This window comes from Corylus avellana, chromosome ca4, assembly GCF_901000735.1.
Source record: "Corylus avellana chromosome ca4, CavTom2PMs-1.0".
Taxonomy (NCBI): domain Eukaryota; kingdom Viridiplantae; phylum Streptophyta; class Magnoliopsida; order Fagales; family Betulaceae; genus Corylus; species Corylus avellana.
Window position 1 is genome coordinate 23,594,571 of NC_081544.1, and position 21,618 is coordinate 23,616,188.

The 21,618-nt window shown below is 34.1% G+C and overlaps 1 long non-coding RNA gene across 1 annotated transcript; it reads left to right on the forward strand.

Annotated features, from left to right (window-relative positions):
* The first annotated feature begins 15,438 nt into the window (after positions 1 to 15,438).
* On the forward strand, positions 15,439 to 17,016 carry LOC132179309 (uncharacterized). The gene is made up of 2 exons (XR_009439906.1): positions 15,439 to 15,707; positions 16,709 to 17,016. It is a non-coding gene; the product is annotated as an uncharacterized LOC132179309 (long non-coding RNA).
* The last annotated feature ends 4,602 nt before the right edge of the window (positions 17,017 to 21,618 follow it).

Sequence of the window (21,618 nt, forward strand, 5' to 3'; positions counted from 1 at the left end):
GTTTTGGACTAAGCGTTTGATTACATGGATATTTGGGCACCTGTGTGTTTTTGAAAGCTTTGAATCTATTGCTGAATTTATGTTATAAGTATTATCCAAACTTTCAGTAATTTGATCAAACATTCATGTTCATGTTCAGTTGATTCTTTCTTTTTGAGCTTCTGATGTTTTAACTTATGGTGAAGTCCTTGAGCGCTGCACCTTGGAGCTCTCATCTACCTATTATGGAAATGATCGAATCGGAATTCTCTTTGGACTATCTATGGCGTTTGGTGACCTGATCAATAATTTGAGTCTACCTAAAAGTAATATGGTTTCTAAAATTATTACTGAAAGAGTGACATTTATCATTACTCAACTTAAAATGTCGGTCAGCGGAGAACAGCATAATCAATAATTAATTAGAGAAAGTTTTTTCTTTTTCTTTTTTAAACGTATTGTTTGAGGGTCCAAAACCATTTTGGAAAACGTTGCTATAATAATGCTCTAGGATCCGTCAAAGATTTCATGAACCAGTTTTTCCTGCCTGACATTAGTAGAATAAATTCATTTTTAAGGACAAATGGAGGTTAATTTTTTATTTATTTATTTTTTCCACTTTTCTAGGAACATTGGCTAGTCAACTTCAGTCATGAAAAGAAGCAGAAGCAACATGGGGTATTCTTAAACTTGGTTTAAAAGTGACTCAACTTGCGTTGTGCTTTGACTTGGTGTGATGCCACATGCAGCAGCAGCAGCAGGTGTGTTAATTATTAACCCTCCTCTACCAAAAAGAAAATAATAAAAAAAAGGCGGTGAACTTTTCCTCCCAGACATAAACAATTCTGAGAGAGAGAAAAAGAAAGAGGAGGGAGCAGCATAAAATGGACAATGACTTGCATGAAACACAGTTACCCGACTTAATTAGTTGAATTATTGCGGGGTTCAGCTGCTTTATTCTCCCACTACTGCCCACTGCCTTGTGGTTTGTTGCCTTTTATGTGACCATGTAATGTGCTGTTGGAGAGAGAGAGAAAGAGAGTAAAAATATTTGCCTCCTCATAGCACACAGTGCTAGCAGCAGTGCAATGGAGTATAATGGGACCACTCTAGTTCTACTGCTTCTACTTGCCTCCAAACTCTGACATTATGAAACAGGGACCAGAGTTCTTAATAATTATCCACCTATAGCCTATATATATAGCCTTACTTTTCCTCAGCCAAAATGGACAAATAACTATAACTATTATACTTGACTGTAATAATTATAATAACATTTATCCGTTCAGAGTTAGCACATAAAGAGCATAGATGATAGAAATGATAGGCGTTCTTTCTGGTCTTCTTAAGTCGCCTTAATACATTTCCAACAACTTTAAAAATAATTTTGAGGACAGTGACCTACCACTACTAGTGTCTATATAGCCTTCTCTCTCTCTCTCTCTCTCTCTGTGTGGTGAAAAAGACATGCCAGCCCCAAAGCCTTGTGAAACTCTCATGTGGGGTGGTTACGCGCGTGTTTTACCCCATCATCGTGGCATCATGTGTTTGCTGTTTTATGCAAATGACATTAACATCATCACTTGGAGAGTAATTGTTTGTTTTATAAGAACCAAAGTCAAACCAAAAATTCCATTTGCATTTTCTGCAGTTTTAACCAGCTGGGCTCTGACTCTCTGAGCAAATGACATAATTAACATCATCCCGCTCCTTCGGCAAACAAAAAACCTAAAGAGATCGAGAGTGTGCTTTATTAGCTTTAGGTAGTAATAATGGAACAGGATTGTAGCTGATCAACATCATAGGTGCAGTGGATCCTTCCTTTTTCCCCCCTCCCCACCATTTCTTCTCCTTTTGTGTATTAGTGTGCAAAGTAGCTACAAAAAAACTGAACAGCTAATGCACGATATATCGCACGCCTATGCGCAGCGATTGGACCACAGTGGCATGGCAAGCGTGCGACACCTACGTACTATACAGTAAGCCATGTGGCCCATGATGAAGAGCCACTTAGGCCGCCATGCCATGGAGGGCAAGATCAACAATGTCACAAGAGAGATTAAATGGATTAGCCATATTATCAATTGAAAAAAAGATATTAAAAAATCTTAAATATAAAAATTTAATCAGAAATTTTGCATCTCAAAAAGCGAGTAGAAGAATTTTTATATATATGTTACTTTAAAAAAAAAAAAAAAAAAATTGTTACTTTAAAAAAAAATAAAAAATTTAGGCCTAAATTTAAAGTTTTGCCTAAGACCCCAAAATATGTTAAGCCGGCCCTGACTCCACAGCAATCTTGTAATATGTATGAATTAGGAGCTTATAGCTCCCTCAAAAGAAAATTGAAGCTACGAGAGCTGCTTAGCTAGCTTGTACTATATATAGGTTGGGCTGGAATTAGAGGCAGCCCTATGAACTTATTCCCAGTACTAGCCACTATATCTCAATCACTCCGGCGGCTCGCACGCTGTTGATCACTTACAGTTTTTAAAAGATCAGTTAGAGAGAAGGTTATTTATAATTATATCTAGTCACAAGGAAGGAGATGTGTTTTCATTTACCCCAAAGAAGATTAATGCTATACTTACCAAATTTTATCTCCAAAATTACATTGGTTCTCATGTGTTACGAACCCATGAGATGAGATGATAGTTTTATGTTTATGAATATTTCTATCAAGATTACAAATGTAATATAGCTCAAATTATACTAAGAGTCTGTTTAGAATTTGCATCGAGAAATAGAGTTTTTATCTATAAGAAAAGTCCAAAAGTTTTTTTTTTTTTTAAAAAAAAAGTCTCATTTTTTAGCTTCCACATGGTAGTTTTGGGTTTTTTGTGTTTTTTTTAGTAAAACAGCGTTTTCTAAGAGTTTTTTTACCAAACCAACATTCGAGTTCTTAAGTATTAAAATCACTTTTTAAACCCCTGAACATAATCTCAATCAAGGTTTATTTGGAAGGGTTGCATATTGTTGCAAAAAGTGCACGGCACACTAGATTCCACGGCCGCACACCACTGCGTCTCACCATTGGAGAGAAATGCCGACCGTACTACCTTTCGCAAAGCCACACCACCTTCGCTCAGCCACGGGTTCACCATAGGTCCATAATGCATTCAAAACTCTAAAACTCCTACTTAATACATATCATACTCAAACCAAGTATGCCGACCGTACTACCTTTGACACGTTGATGATTCATTTGAAAACTATTTACTTTTAAGAAGAAAATTCCATCAAACTATTAAATCATGTTTAGAACTTGTATAAAGCATGTCAAATCATGTGGGCAGAATATAAACAACATGAAAATGAGTTGAGGTTCAAGACTTAACTTGGAGATGATGGTTTTTAACCCAAAAATCAATCCTTTCTCTCTCAAGAATTGGGTGGTGGTGCAGCATGGGGGATGGGTGGGTGGAAAAGGCTGGAAGAGGTGGCTAATAGGTTAAATTTGCTTTTCAGGCATGATCGAACATTCGGTATTGATGTGATATTTTTGTGACCAAAAATATCAATTATAAAATATAATCACTCGCAATAGGACGAATCTTTGTAGGATACGGCTATAGAGAGGGTGTCGAACCTCAAGGACTACAAAGGTTTTATTATCAAAATTCAAAAGATTAAAATTAACTTAATTAAAAAGAGAATTGATTTGATTTTCTTTAAAAGTAAAATGCATGAAAATAAAAGAGATTAAATATATGAGAGAGAGAGTGTAGAGTATTGACTTCACCTCTATTCGCACAACAATGACTAATCATAATTAATCACAGAAATTCATTCTATGCATGTTATAAATAAACAAGAAATTACCTTATTAAAGAATAAGCATAATCTATCTTCGGTTGGCACGGATCGTCCACCTAACCACTAAGATGCGGTACGACCCGTCTTTCCTAGGTATAAATTATCAAATTCTTTAATAGGATACATATAATCAATGAATAAGTGTAACCCATCTTCGGTTGGCAGGGATTGTCTACCTAAATTACACTAAACTAGGGTGTAGTACAATCCGTCTTCCCTAGGCATGGCCTATCAAATCCTATTGATCATGTGTCAATTAAACCCATTGTATAATCATCATCCTCATAATCATAAAAAACAAGAATGATTTGATTTCAATAAAAGTAAAATACTTTCTAAGATAAGAGAAGAATTTCACAAATATTGATTTTGAAATTTAAGAACAATTGCATTTAATATGAGGAACAGAAATCAATTGTAGCAATCCTCATACTTATACAATCAACATGCATAAATTAAAAATCTAAAAATTAAATACAATCAAACAATTGTGCTTGGATAGAGTTACATCAACACCCCACAAAGGGGTTTAGCCCTCATGATCTTCTAAGCTCCAAAAACAATTTTTTGATTTCTAACTCTAGGAAGCGATGTCTCTGTTTACAATGTTTAGAGCCCTATTTATAGGGATTTGAAAAACCCTAAAACATTAGAAATTCTTAGAAAATCGGAAGTCAGTCTCCCAGTCCAATTGGGAGATTGAAAACTAAGCCCAAGCTGGAAAAGGATTCTTGTCGTACACTGTACGCCCATGTACGCTCGAGCACAGTGCGCTCGAGCCTAGCTGATATGCGCGCAAGCGCAGGCATGCGCTCGATCCTTGGCCGCAGACGATCGAGCGCAGGTGCGCTCGATCCCAGGGGTGCTGCGATCGATCCTAGATCCAGAATGCTCAATTTGTTGTCATTTTCAACTCAATTTCCAATGGTTTGTCAAATGAGACCTGAAACATTAAAACAAAACAAAATCAAACAAATAGCAACGCTAAGGAATTAACATATGCAAATTAAGGGGCTTGAATGTGCAACATTCGGCGCTTATCAGGTATACTATTCCCGAGTATTCGATGTACTATTGTACTAATGGTTCTAGGGTTTCCATCAAACGTTCGATGGCCCTAAGGCGAATGTTCAAGGCCAGGGTTGCATCGAACGTCCAGTGGTCCATGATCGATTGTTTGTTCAAAAGATAAATTAAAATTGATATTTTTGATATTTACTAAAAATGATTTAAGCTTATTTTAAATAGCTGGTGTTTGATCAAAGTGACTAATAAGGATAAATACATTTTTTTTGTATTATAAATATTCGGAGCATCACAGTTCCTCTCTCATAATCAGTCTAGACAAGATCTGCGACTCTAAAATGAACAAGAAAGGAGAAAGAGGATCTCGTTGCCTTAAACCACAAGTACAATAAAACTTTTCATAAGGAGTCCCATTTAGCAAGAATGAGAAAGAGGAAGTAGTGATACACTATTGGATCCAATTAATCCAAGTTGCATGGAGTCAAAATAAAGCTTTTTTCATATCAACTAATTCTCCCCCCTACTAATGGTTCTAGGGTTTTCATCGAACGTTCGGTAGTCCTAAGGCGAATGTTCAGGGCTAGGGTTGCATTGAACATTCAGTGGTCCATGGTCGATTGTTTGTTCAAAAGATAAATTAAAATTGATATTTTTGATTTTTACAGAAAATGATTTAAGCTTATTTTAAATAGTTGGTGTTTGATAAAAGTGACTTATACAGATAAATACTTTTTTTTTTTTTTTTGTATTATAAATATTCGGAACATCATAGTTCCTCTCTCATAATCAGTCTAGACAAGATTTGCGACTCTAAAATGAACAAGAAAGGAGAAAGAGGATCTCGTTGCCTTAAACCACAGGTACAACAAAACTTTTCATAAGGAGGCCCATTCGCAAGAATGAGAAAGAGAAAGTAGTGATACACCGTTGGATCCAATTAATCCAAGTTGCGTGAAGTCAAAATGAAGCCTTTTCCATATCAACTAATTTACTAATGGTTTCTAGGGTTTCCATTGAACGTTTAGTGGTCCTAAGGCGAATGTTTCGGGCTACGGTTGCATCGAATGTTCAGTAGTCCATGATCGATTGTTTGTTCAAAAGATAAATTAAAATTGATATTTTTGATTTTTACAGAAAATGATTTAAGCTTATTTTAAATAGGTGGTGTTTGATAAACGTGACTAATTCCGATAAATACATTTTTTTGTATTATAAATATTCGGAGCATCACAATTAACTATAAAAAACCTGCCCTTTATTGACGTGCCTAAATATACACGTAAAAAAAAATATTTTTGACGTGTTAATGGAACACATCAAAACTTTTTGACGTGCTAGTATGACACGTCAAAAAATTTTGACGTGTTCTTTTGACATGTCAAAAGTTTTTGATGTGTTATTTCTAACACGTCAAAAGTTTTTTACGTTTTGACGTGTCCAACTAACACGTCAAAAATTACAATTAATTATAATTATAATTAGGTATTAATTGGTATAAAAAATATGTATTAAAAAAAATAATGTAGTGAATTAATTTTAATTGTCATGAAAAATTAATTTGTATATATGTATATGTATATGTATATATATATATATACCAATTAATATCATAAATATGATATTAATTAAATCAACCATTTCATTGATATTAGGAGAAAATCCATTTTACCCCTTGAAATTTCATTGGTTTTTCAATTTGAACTCTAAAGTTTAAAAATTGGTAATATACCCCCCCTTAATGTTTCAAAAAATTTCAATTTAAACATTCCGTTACTAATTTTCGTTAAATTTGACGAATTTTTTTTTAAAAAAGCCTGAGGGTAATTACATAATTTTAGAGATTTTCGTCCAATTTGACCGAAATTAGTAACAGAAGGTTTAAATTGAAATTTTTTGAAACATTAGGGGGGTACATTGCCATTTTTTAAACTTTGAGGTTCAAATTGAAAAACCCCTAAAACTTCAGCGGGTGAAGTGGATTTTTTCCTTAATATTAATTTGAACATGCATGATATTATCATGCATAAATCAATCTAGTAATATTAATATGATAGCCATATTAATTTTTAAAAAATATATAATCCATGCAGAATACATTTATTTTATAAGACTCGTAAACCTCACATGAATTCGGCCAACACAAAATATGTGATCGGTGAGTGGATTATTGAGCCCTCATTAAAAAATGGATTTAATTATCTGTACATCTAAAATATTAATTTATTTATTCTCTAATTAGTTTTAAGTATATTGTATGGATAATGTGTTATATAAGAGAAAAAAATGATATAAGAGAATAAATAAATGATATAAATTAAAAGTTTAAAGTTTAACAATTTAAGTTGGTATTTTTGACGTGTCAGATATGACACGTCAAGAAGTTCTTAACGGGTCACATGTGGACATGTCAATAAATTTTGATGTGTCAAAATGGCACGTCAAAAATTTTTGACATAAAAAACTATTAGACACGTCAAAAATTTTAATTAACTATAATTAAAATTAATTAGGTAGTAAAAAATTAAAATTTGAATTGATATGAAAAATTAATTTTATCATATTAATATAAATTAATTGGTATATATGTATATATCACATGCATGCCAATTTGCTAGTATGATAATCATACTATTGTATACCGCGCGGCCAATTACTATCATAATTATACTATTGTACAATTAATATTATCACATGCATATGAATCAAACATTTCATTAATATGATATGATATGATATTATCATGCATAAATCATTATAGTAATATTAATGTGATAGCTATATTAATTTTTAAAAAATATATAGGACATACATAATATATTTATTTTATAAGACTCGCAAACCCCACATGAACTTCGGCAACACAAAATACAATATTCGGTGAGTGGATTATTGAGCCCTCACGAAAAAATAAATTTTATTATCTGTACATCTAGAATATTAATTTATTTATTCTCTAATTAGTTTTAAGTATATTGTATGTATAATAGGTTATATAAGAGAAAAAAAAAATGATATAAATAAAAATTTATATCATTTTATCTTGCAATTCTTGACGTGTCACATGTGGACACATCATAAAATGGTGACATATCATTTGAGAACTAAATTTTAAAAAACAAAATTGGGATATGTAACACTCCTTTGTTATGCAATTAAAATAATTGAAATACTTAATAAAATATATATTAATTTAAATTAAAATATATACAGTTATATTTAATTAGTGTTTCTTGACGTGCCATGTGGCATGTCAAGAGCTTCTTGACGTGTCTATATTGACATGTCAAGAAGCTCCTCGGCTGGAGTTGCGCCTTCCCTCTTCTTTTTTTCTTCTTTTTTTTTTTTTCTTTCTTTTTCCTTCTTCCCTCTCTTTTTTTTCTCTTCCCCGCGCTATGTACCAGACCTGCTCCCTTCGCCATTTTTTTTCTTCAGCTCCGGCCGGCCGTGCTTTACACAGCCCTCCCCACTGCATTTCTCTCACTCACGTTCTCTCTCTCACTACGTACCTAGCTCGCTACCGGCCGTCTTGTTTTTTCAGTGGTTCTCTCTCTCACCGCCCGTCACGCCGCTACTTCCTCCGGCAACCACGAGCTCAAACTCCTGCAGCCTCTCACGTGTTCTCCGGCTCTTGAAAATCAGGTATATATATATATATATATTATATGAATAAATAAATTATATAAATATATAATTTACAGTGTATATTATTATATATTATTGATGTAGTTATATTAGCAAAATAATTTTACATGTTAGCTAATTAATTTATTTGTTTGACATATATGTTTTGTATGGTGAGAATATTGTTTAATGTATTTGCATGCATGCAAAATTACGTACCATAATATTTTGAAATTAGGTTTTTTTGCAAATTTTTTGCATTTAGATTTAGACCCATATTGACGTGTAGGTTTTTTTTTTTGCACATTATAAGAACTAAAATAAAATAACAAATGGATATCTATTTTAGTCATTAATTTATGTTTAGATTTTGAAAATTTATAATAAGTATGTAAATGTTAAGAACGAAAAAACAAAAGAAAATAAATAACATAGTTAGCTGGATTTATTTTATCTACAATCCCCATATATAACAAATGCATAAATGTTATTTAAAAAAAAAAAAAACCAACATTTGACCTAGCTAGCTATATCTAATTTATCTAGGGTCTCTATATATAAAAAAATTAATTTAGGTCTTACAAATTTAGATTATGTAAAAGTCATAAAAAAAACGAAAACATAAAAATTACAACAAATAAGATAACTACATCTATTTTATCTAGGGTCCCCATGTATAACAAATATATTTAAATTTGGACCTTAATTTTGTTTAGATGTTGCAAATTTAGATTATGTGTTTCATAGGTTCATATGATCAGTATTAGGGGGAAGAGTAGACGACGAAGGTCCCCGCATGTAGAGGACCAGGGGTATAGACCAGTACTTCCTCAGCATATGGAAGGGTCTCAGTCATATCAGTTTCAGCCGATTTCGTATGACACGGAGCAACCATATGATCCACTTACTCCGCTGCCTACAATGAGCGCGTTAGGGATTTGTGCACATGACGAGGTAGAGTGGTTGTTCCCCCCTGAGGAGAACACAGATGTCCCATACAGTGAGCCATCACAGCCGAATGACAGCGAGACACAGTACTATCCGAAGGATGTAGATGATGGCTCAGTTGACTCGTAGCCCGATGACCCTCCAGAAGTGTTGGGCATTCGCCAGCTCCGGACAATAAGTAAGTATATATGCTTCAAATACCAATATTTAATACATATATAATTTATGTTGTTGCTATTGAATTCCAAATAATTAACATTTGCAATTATTAATGTGTTAGGCATCGGGCGAGACGGGCACACCCAAATTCAGGAGGTGACCATCCCACCATCGAACAAGACGTGGGATGTCCCCCTCGGGCAAAAGGTCGTGTGCGAGTACAATAGGGCGTGGCAGCTCATAAGATTTAGCGGGATGAAATTCCGAAGGTTGACCGACAACGTCATATGGAGAGGGAATTATATTAAACTACGGGACGAATGGGCGGATGTACCGCCTCGTACGAAGGAGGATATATGGGACGCCTTGATGGTATGATTAAACTCTTTATTCTATTTTCGCATGTGTATTTCAATATTTTAAACGTTGTTAATGCGTGAATTATACGCCTAACTTTTTCAACTTGTGCAGGCTGAGTTCTACATCCCGTCTGAGTACAATCTTGAGGCAATTAAAATGGACGCGTTCAGAGACATGGGCGTGAAGTTGAAGAGTTTGAGACACTCTGTGAAATGCGCGTTAAAAATCAAGCCAGGCGATACTCCAGACACAGTGAAGGCGAGAATGGGTCAAGATGCCGTTTCGACATACAGCGCCGAGGACTTGAATGTCTTGTTGGCTAAATGGTGCGACCCGAAGAATTAGATAGGCCACAAGTGTAGTTTAATTAATTGTAATTGTGTAGTTTCATTAATTGTAATTGTGTTAAGCCTGACACGCTTAAGGGTGGTATTCATGTAGGAGTATGCTGCCTACATGAAGGCATTGCGAGCAAAAAACAACACACCTCACTGTGCCGGGTCGGTGAGCTTCGCTAGGGCAACACATCAAGAGGTAGTTGTCTTATTTATCGCATATATATATATATATATATAATCGGTTGTTTATGTCTTTTTTTTTATTATTATTGATTTTTTTTTTTTATGCAGACCTTATCTTTGGGCACTACTCCAACTCGAGCGCAAAATTACATCTCGACACACCGAAGAAGGATAGTGGCTATTCAAATGAAGTGGTCAGGGAGAGATGTGTAAGTACTCACCGATATATATTTTGATAAATTATTTATGATTAACCTTCCTTATATGAGATACTAATTTGTTATTTAACGTACAGAAGATGATGAAGGAATTGATGCCCACTGACCCGGCATTGATGTCGACCTTGACTGAAGGGACGGTACGGTGGACACCTAATGACGCGTATGCTCAGGCGCACGGAAATAAGCTTGAGTACGCTGGCAGGGTCTGACAAGTGGGTCCGAATGTTCTGTTGGTGCGGGGCAGCATACATTCGTACTATACACCATCTCAGGCACGGTCTCAGAATCCTGGGAGCTCCTTGTTCTCACAGATGACAAATAAGATTAAAGAACTTGAAGAGGAGCGGACAGAACAAAGACATGCGATGGATGAGATGGCCAAGCAAATTGAAGAATAAAAAGCCCAGATAGCAGAGAAAGATGCCATCTTTGAGGCCCGTTTCCGCCAGCTTGAGGCCATGTTCGCGTCGACCTCTGGATTTGCGCCCCACAGAGGTAATGATATATTTTGTGTTGTTTTTCTAATAGTTGTTAACTGTTAGAAACCCCTAGGCTTCACAAAAGTCCCAGTTAGCAACGCTTTGTTACAGTGGTCCATTTTAGAACTAACATATATATATATATATATATATATATATATATTTGTATCACTGTATAAACATGTCTCAAATTTTTATATTAATTATTATTGGTTCACAACTCATTTGCAGGTAATCCAGATTAAGCGTTGGGGGATGACTTTTTTGGAGTTGGGCTGAGCACGTCATTTATCATCACTGTTTGTATATATTTTGTTTATAGGTTTGTATATAGTCGTTTGTTGATGTATATAGTTAGATCAAACTATATGTTTGTTGAGACTAATTGAAACTTATTTGTAGTAGATAGTCCAGAAGTGTTTGATTGTATATTTGTTTTGCCTTGTGTTGGAACGGTGTTTTCGATGTATATATCTGTTTTGTTATGTGTTGTGTTGGAACGTAGTATATGTGTTAAAATTTTGTTTAATGAAGTTGTGTTGGAATTTCATATGTATTGAATGTATTGAAAATTGGATATGTATTAGATATTGGATATTGGAACTGTGTTTGTGTTGGATACTGGAATTGTGTTTGTTGGATCGATATTGAAATTGTGTTTGTGTTGGATATTGGAATTGTAATATATATATATATGACGTATCAAATGGAGTGACACGTCAAAAAACAACTCCTAAATTTTTGACATGTTGAATTTCAGCACGTCCAAAATTTTTTTGACGTGCTGAAATTCAACTTATCAAAAAAAAAATTTGACGTGGCAGCACCAGCACGTCAAAATTTTTTTTTTTTGAAGTATTAGTCTCCGACATGTCAAAATTTTTGACGTGGCATTGTAGACACGTCAAAAATCTAGAATTTTTGACACCCCCCATTTTAACTGTTGAGAAACGTCAAAAGGCGCACATCAAAAAGGGTTTCTGACGTGTCAATACCATTGACATGTCAAAAACTCCTAGTAAAAAATTCACTGCATTTTTGTAGTGGTACGTTCCTCTCTCATAATCAGTGTAGACAAGATTTGCAACTCTAAAATGAATAAGAAAGGATAAAGAGGATCTCGTTGCCTCAAACCACAGGTACAACAAAACTTTTCATAAGGAGTCCCATTTAGCAAGAATGAGAAAGAGAAAGTAGTGATACACTGCTGGATCCAATTAATCCAAGTTGCATGGAGTCAAAATAAAGCCTTTTTCATATCAACTAATTAAGGATACTCAGAATAAAGCTCCATTCCATGGAGTTGGAAGCATTTTCCATATCAAGCTTCAAGGTCCTAAGACTTCCATTCTCTTTCTTCTATTTCATAGGATGAAATATCTTATGGGCTAAAATGGTGTTATCGTGAATGAATCTACCCTTGAGAAAAGCTAATTGAATCAGAGAAATGATTTTTTTAAGGAAATGCTTTAGTCTATTGGACAAAATTTTGGAGATAATCTGTAATTGAATTTGGTAAAACAAATAGGCATAAAATAATTCATTAGGCAACAGGGATCGAATGAGAATTTCTCATTTAGAATGACGGTTTAAACTATGAATGAGAAGTCAAATCAAATTTAATTTTGATGTAGAATAAGATTAATTTTTATGCCTATATATATATATATATATATAATTTAATATGGCCATAGCTCCCTTTGGTATGCATGTAGTTTCGTCACTGCTGCCAGGCAAGGGTTCTCAACCTTGGGGATAAGAGGAAAGTAAACATGGTTTCTCGACAATGCATGTGAGAAAAAACAAGAATCCTTCATGGAGAGGGGAGAACATGACGAAACCCCTGTGACATGTCTTGATCAATATCACATGTTGTGGTCTCTAGACATCGTGAAAAGTAAATAAGTAATATATGTATCTAAAAACAAATTAGAAAATGATGTATGTATATTAAATAAAAATAGAAAACTTTACTAATAATATATAAAGAATTAATTTCTTTTCTAGAGGTTTTAATTTTTTAATAAAATTTAATAAGACTAACATGAATTTTTTTTTTTTTTTTTTTTTTTGAGAAATGCATTAGCGTAGGGTCGACACTGATAATCATGTATCAACGTCGACGCTGATGTGTTTAAAAAGAAATTAGGCATGACCCTAAAATCAACGCTAATAATAGGACATCAGTGTCGACTTTAGGATTGACCCTGACTTGTTTTAATTTTTTTTTTCTTAAGAAAGGCATCAGCTTCAACATTTGATGTGTTATTATTAATGTCAACATTTGTCGTTGCCAATGGGATAATGTGGTCACTAATATCTTCTGGCTTCAGCCCGAGCACGAAAAAAGTTCCTGCCAAATTATTAGCGACGACGACGACGACATATCAACATCGAATTTTTTTGTCAACGCTAATAGGCTATTATTAGCATTAATTATCAAAAGTTCCTACTGAAAAATACTTATCAGTGGCGACTTTGGGGTTGCTGCTAATGATATCGTTGTTAATGACCATATTTCTTGTTGTAGTGATAGTTCCCTCAAAATCACTCGGACATTGAAAGCCAAGAAAGATTAATCTATTAATGCTGCGATCGGCTGCAAAAATAATTGTAACGAAAAAACATGATAATGGGTAATTATTGGCACTACAGAAATAAAAGAAGCATATAAATCCGTCATTGGATGCCTTCGTGGTTTTGCGTGGGCAAAAAATGCAATTCATGTGATAAACAATTCATCTTCCATTGTTTTATCATTGTGTGAGTGTTTCCAAGAATATACACAAATTAAAGAATTCGAATTTGCTAACATCCATTACCATGAGAAATGTGGTTTGTGTATATATTAAATAACGATATAAACCACGACAGCAGCTAATTATAAACACAACAAAAAAAAAAAAAAGAAAAAAAAAAAAGAAAAAGAAAAAAACAACAGAGCAATTCATGAATTGAGATCAAAATGGATTATTTCATGTTATGCATGATACGTACGTTAATTATATTATGAAACTTCTCTTTCTTAATATGAGTTAATTTCTCAATATAACATTATACTTTTTTCCTTTTTTCTTTTCTTTTTGACATAATAACAATATATTTGGCATGCACATATAGGAAATTAGATATGTGGAGAATATTAGACACTTACGCTAGACCAAGCTAGAAAGTAAATCGTAGGCCCATATTTATATTATGATATAGGTTAGGCTTTCTGAGTGTCGTATATATATATATCCTTGCTGCCCCCACTGCAGTTCACACACAATGAAGCGTCTTATGATGCTATCAGCATCAACCGCACACAGGAATATATATGTTCCAATGGTGAAAATTTTTCAAATAAGAGAGAGAGAGAGAGAGAGAGAGAGAGAGAGAATTATTCCATGTTGCTTTCGAGAATTAGTGAAATCTGAAAAAGGTTAGGCAAATCTGATGAGAGTTTTAGAATACTAAACATGTTAGTTATTAATTTCTACTCCAAAAGCTTGATTCTTGAGAGTGATTTTGCGCCATATTTTGGCTCAATCATGGCGTGCATCTACTGTACACGAAACAAAAAGCAAACCTATAGAGATTTCTAAAATACAAGCAACTTTTTTGTAACATACAAGAAGTCACTTTCCTAATATATTGTCGGTATCAAATGTTTCCAATAAAACTAGCTAGCATGTGCAGCTGGCATATATTAACCAATGCAGGAAGGAGTGCCAACTATTCAAAAAAAAAAGAAAAAAAATTTGCATTGAAATGGCTATATCAATGAACAAGGAAAAGATGCTTATATGGAATATGGATTAAATGCATATCATCACATGATCAATACATAATTTTCTTGTGTGTTGAGGATAATGAGATGCTTTCTCCTTTCTTCTTTATGTGTGAGAGCTAGCCTTAATGCAACACCTATGAATGAAACCATGCAGAATGGTCCCCCCACCCACCCTAGCTATATATACAATACACCCTTTGCTGAGAGGGTTTGATGCCTTCGTTCTCATGAATGGGAAAGAGAGAGAAAAAGAGATGACTGTAACGGGTCCCCCACCGCCTCAAGCCCCAACCCAAAAGCTATTAATGCTGTTGTTACAATATGTATATATATGGAAACACTCACCAAACATGTCTGCAAACTGCATGGTTTTAATCTTTGGCGTGACAATATTCAATTTGCATCACTTGGGGACCACTAATTACATCGTTCATTTTGTTTTTATCTATTAGTTTTTTTCTTTTCTTTTCTTTTCAGTCCCCAAATAAAACCATAATTTCCCTTCATTTCCCCCCCAATCCCCCTCTATTTATACCAACATTTTATCCTCTTTTCTCCATCAAACCCTAGCAGAACCAGAGGCAAGATAAGATGGGTCTCTTATTACGTGCGCCACTATCAGTTGAAGCTGCCAGCATGATCTTAACCTCCCTCTTTTGATGAGGAAAGATCAGATCATGCGGTAGTTTCACCTGTTGTTGGCCGCACGGCAAACCCTAATTAATCCCTCACAAACCCTATTTCCCATTTCTTTGTTTAATCACATGCCCATTAGGGTTTCCTTGATCAATCCCTATAAAAGGTATGTAATCCTCTTATCCATGATTTAAACGCATCTGGGTTTCTCCGGTTTTCCCAATTTATGTGTATTTGTACTTGTTCGTGTGTGGATTGCTGTGCTAGCTCCATTTATTTTATTTTGAGAGATTTTCAAAAAAATATATTAAGTGCTTATATATGGTTGTTAGGGTTTTCAGCGACAGAAATCCCTACTTGGGATTGTTAGGGTTTAGGTGACAGAATTGCGCGTCTCCGTGCATCTTAGATGGTTTCTAGATCCCCCACCACCCCTGCTGCTGCTTTGGTGATTGAGCCTTGATGCCGCACTAGCACTTTTGTTAAATAATTGGCTAATTAAGCATCTCTTATTTCGGGTGTATGCTTCACTTATCTCACTATGATCTGTTTCCTTAGGTTTTTTTCATATATATGCTGGACATGTCTCTCATTTCAGGTATATACTGGCATGGCCTGCAATTTTTTATCCCATTATCTGTTTGTTTAGGTTTTCTCCTCTAATGGACATGATGCTGCCTTTTTTTTTTTTTTGCATTAAATTTTGAAACAATGGTATTTGCGCATTTAGGTTTATATATGAACCTCTTCTTTAAACTAGGTATAAGGTCCCTATATATCTTCTTCTCTGATCTTGTTGATTTGGGATCAAATCATAGCTTATTAGTCAAGCTAGGGTTTTTATGAAGTGGGTTTTCTTGTCAGAGAGAGATTTTGAAATTCTGAGATTTTCGGACTTGAACTTTCTTCTCTCAGGTTAATTCGATTAATTAAGGATATGTTACAAAGTGGGTTAAATCCTGTTCACTGAACCATCAATAATCCACGGATCAGAGGGAGAGAGAGAGAGAGAGAGAATTGGTGGGTATACTTGAATTCTGTGCAAAATAATTGAGATGGCCAGATATCATTAAATCGAGATCGCCCTCAAAATGATATATCTATTTTTTTTTTCTTTCTTTCTTTCTTTCTTTTTTTGCTCCTCCAACTTAAGTTATCAAAGCGCAGGTGGAAAAAATATAGCGAGGGAGAGATCGAGGGAGAGACAGCTTGGGATGAAGCGAATATATATATCTGATACAGATGACTTAGCAATGGGATATAGTACATAAATTTGTATAAGCTGAGGTTTATTCTCAGTTCAGAATCTATCTAGTTTATTCCTTATGGATGTTATTCTTTTGTTTGGCTTTAGGTAATTTAGATGATGACATAACTGTACTGTGCCTCTTGTATTTCCTTCAAGCCTGATGGAGTAAAAGATTTAAGTATAAGAAGATGATGATAGTGGTTTTAATGAATAAACCTTTCACTCCTTTGAATGCTTAACACTAGTTTAAAATTTTTACTTCTGTTCTTTCTGCCGCTAAAATGATGGTTTTGAGACAAGTTCCTAAATTGAAATTGGAGGCATAAATCAACACCCATTTGAAGTGCTTTGATTTTGAGCCTAGCTAATCAGAAACAAAGTGGATCATTTTGGCTGAAGCACAGCTCTAAGTAGTTTGTTGAAGAGAAAGGTAGGTCTAAGTTAATTTTCTTTATTAAGAAAGCATAATTAATACACAATATATATGTTGATGAAATTTTCTTACTCTAGCATGTGAAACCTATGGACCCTCTTGCTTGACAGGATTGCATATGGCTGTCATTTTTCCCCTCGTACCAAATGATAAAAACGTCACTATTGACTCACTATTGTGCTTTCATTTGTCATCTATCATTCATTAAGGACATTAGGTAGGGATTAATTAGGGCAGGGCTTGTCACATACCCATTTTAGGAGAGTCCAGGGAAAAGCTTTATTTATGGTCACTGCCATTACGGTTACTTGTTCCTTTCACCGAGAAGGGCTTGGTTCAATCAATGGTTGAAAGAGAGAGATCAGTGAAGAAACAAGTACATATATGCATTTGTGCGTGCTTGTACTGTCTTCAAAGCATAGCCTGATCCCTATAACCTTCTGGCAAAATCTGAGACTATCTTTCTTAATTGCTCTTTTTGTAATTATTTACATGCAAGCTATACAAATCATACAAAAACTTGAAGAGGCTAGGCCAGGAGCCTCTAATATCTTTGGCAACCTTTGAGCATACAATTGCAATGGGGGGAAGGCCAAAAAACAATAGAAATTGTTGTAGGAATATTTGAAAAAATTCATGTACTATTAATAATGCTTCTCCTGTAAGTGGTTCAAAAAAGTCCAAGGGACTCAGAACATGTGTGTGTACATGGGGTCTTTAATTATCTCGAATTGTAATTTTCAAGCATTGGTTACAGTGCTTGAAGGGTTTTTTTTTTTCTGATTTTTTATTTACATTTTCAAATATTATAACCTCTGTATTTCCACCATGCATGATATGATCATCTTCCTGGTGCTCTTGTTTGTTTCTCTACTGATCTCTACACATCTAATTATAAAGAAAGACAATTAACATATATATCATGAACTTATATCAGATAGACAAGTTTATTCCAAAACATGGGAAAAAAAAAAAAAAAAAAAAAGAAACTGTCACTATTTTCTTTGTCAGACCAGAAATTTATTAGTGAAGTTGAAATTAAAAAATTCTTCAATCATCAAGAAATTGTACTACCTGAATATCTTTTTGGTCTCATAGATTGTAGATGAGAATTAAAATCATATTGATCAGCAGATGTTTTCATTATGTTTTATTTTATTTTATTTTTTATTTTTATCAAAAATAGAAATATGGATTTACAAAATTACATGTTGAACTCATTCTTTGTAGGTTTATAAGTCTGCTGGAAATCTATTATATGCGAAAACACAATTGGACACCACGTGACAGTTTATGTAACACTCATTTTTTATAAAATGTAGATTCCCATGTGAATTTGTAAGGGAGTTGTGCATAATAAAAGCTCTAGTACCCCAAAAACTTTCCTGCTTTATTTCATGTACAGAATGTGTGACAAATATGCCATCAACACGCAACAAAACAAGCAATATTGTAGGACTCTCGTTGAATTAGATTTTATTTAAATGCTATGACCATTAACCCAGAAAATTCAGTGACCTCCAATGTCTAGACACATATAATTAAGATAGTTCCAAACATGCATCCTCTTAATAAGAGGCAGAACTGGGAAGTGGCTGCCTCGAAAGAAAAGGTGGGATGCATCATTACAAAGATAACTATATATATATATATATATATATATATATATATATATATATATATATATATATATACCCACAGCTCATCGATCTGAAGTACTTTTGCAAAGTGTCAAAAGTTTCTCTAGAATTTTTAAAATTATGAATGAGAGTTTCAAGCAGTTCCCTTTAACCCTTCCAGCCTAATAACCAAATTTCATGCCCACCATCTCACACTTCTCCTTTTCCTTCAAGAGAATTATCAGGTATGTCACCCAGTGGCGAAGCTAGAAAATCATTATTGTGATGGCCAAACTAAAAATATGAAAAACACAATTTAAAACAGAAATAAAGTAATTTATCTGATAATATGTGTATCACAAAAAATATATTTATAAAAGTTCATAAATAAATGCAAAATTGATATATTAGCAACGTAACATGTCGGCTCTATCTAGCTAATACAAAAAGATAGAAATACAAAAAGTGTCTAAAACTGCAATTTATGTGAGCATCTCTCATTGAAATACAAAAGCAAAAACAAAATGTGTATAGGGACAATTCCTATATAAAGGCCTCCATGCAGCTCCGCCACTGATGTTATCAAAATACTCAATCAATAGTGGTCGAGAGTAAGAGAGAGTGCAATACAAAGAAGATCAGCACCATTTGTTAAACCCCTTCTCCTCCCCTCAACACTATTCACTTTTTCCAAAAAAATCAACATCAAAACATTAATCTCATTTTTTTTCACTTTTTATATCACATCATTTACTTTTTATTACTATTTAAATAAATAAAAAAATCACTATAAAACAAAATTTTTCACTTCTCCATATCTTTTTTCACTTTTTTACACCAAACATTCTTATTATTTTTCTCATCAATCCACTTTAACTACAATGTCTAAGGAAAAAAAGGGTTTAACAAACACACACTTTAAAGAGAGGAAGATTGGCTTGCGCACAATCTAGTCAGATGGACCACTTTTACCGATTCAAGTGAAAGCATTTTCATTGCGACTCTTTCTTCTTGTGGTGGTTAGAGTGATGTTTTTCCCCTTAATTGTTTGGTTTCTGTTTTCCTTTCCTTTTTTTTTTTTTTGGTTGTTGTTTTTGTCCTTTTGTTCTTCTTGTTGATTTGCTCAGGAAAAAGAAAGAGAAAACAACAGCAACTGTAACCATATTGCCTTCTAGATCACTTCATTAGTCCAGCCATACACTCTCTCCCTCGTCTCAAACTCAATCCACACCGTCCATTCTCACCTCCTCGTCCTCATCACCCCCATCACCATAATTCTCTTAACACTTCTCGTGACTACATCCTAGTAATGATGTCACACAATGTATCATATGGGGTCATCTTTAGAAAAGGTTGTTTGATTTTTTTTTTTTTTTTAATTTATTATTATTTTTTAAAAAAAAATGTGACAGTTTCAAATACTTGCAATTAATTTGCATATTTCCACTAGATAATTAACCAATCTTCGTAATAACGAATCATGCATCGAAAAGCCTCACATGTGTAAACAAAACCCTGTGCAGAATGTGTAGGTTTTCCTTTGTGGCAGGGAATAGGTGCTGCATGAGTTAATAATACCCCAAAATCTCATAGCTACCGCATGCAACAGAATATTTGTCGAGGAAATGAGTGTGCAAGTTTAATAGTATACCCTTTGCCCCACCCACGCCTTCACATGCAGCTTCACCCCCATGAGCTACCCTCCAAAATGGGCTCCATTTTCAAAATGTAGGACCGTCCTTTACAGGGTTCACAATCCAAATTCAAACCCCCCACCTGCATGCTTCACAAACCAAACTAAAAGGACAGGATATAGTGTCGGCGTATATATCAACTATACGGTAAAATCTATCAACTTTAACTTGTTAATTCATTTTGGGTTCATGCCAGATTTATGGTTTAGATCGTGTCGAAATATAAGTATAAGACTATATAAGTTAAAACCCAACTTGCTTAATTAAACGGATAAAACTTCTCCATGAGAACAGTTGCTTTCTGGATGGTAGAGACGTTGTAAGAAAATGTAAGAACAACGATGATACTCAAATTTGAGATGAAGATGAAAAAATATATACGATTCCAAACGACACCTAAAAAAATGTTGAATAAGTGTATGCAGATGACTGGACTGTATTTTATCTCAGAAAAACTAAGAGCGAAGTAAAAGGAGAAACGAAGGTAGAGAGGTAGTTGTAATTAGGAGGATGATTAAGGATGTTTCCATAGGTCAAACATGTGAATGATTTTGGAAGAAATTGTGGTACGGTGTGGCTCATTGTTGGGGCATTTGAATACAACATTGGAAAGGGTATGATGAGGGCAACCTCACCTAGTAATTCACGTATTTTAGATCCATCTTTTGCACATACTTCAATATGCATGCCAGATCCATAGGATACGAAACTTGACAACTTTTTTGTGTGTGAAATATTCATCTCAAAATACGCGATGAGGCACAGTGTGCGTGGCCAGAATTCTAACATTTTATATCTCTTTCTTTATATTTGATTCAACATTTTAGAGTAAGCTTTTAAAAAGCTCTTTACACTTCTTCATCCCTTTTTGGAAAAGAGAAAATATATATAGGGTTAATTGCATTTTCTTTTCTCATCAAATTACTATTCATGAACTACCATTTGTCACATTCAATCTCTTTGAACTACTATTTTATTTTATTTTTGGCAAAAAATCCGCCTTTAGTCAATCTTGTTAAATTAGATAGAATATATGGTTTCTTAAATGTCAAAATAGAAATACCCTCTAATAAAAAATAAAA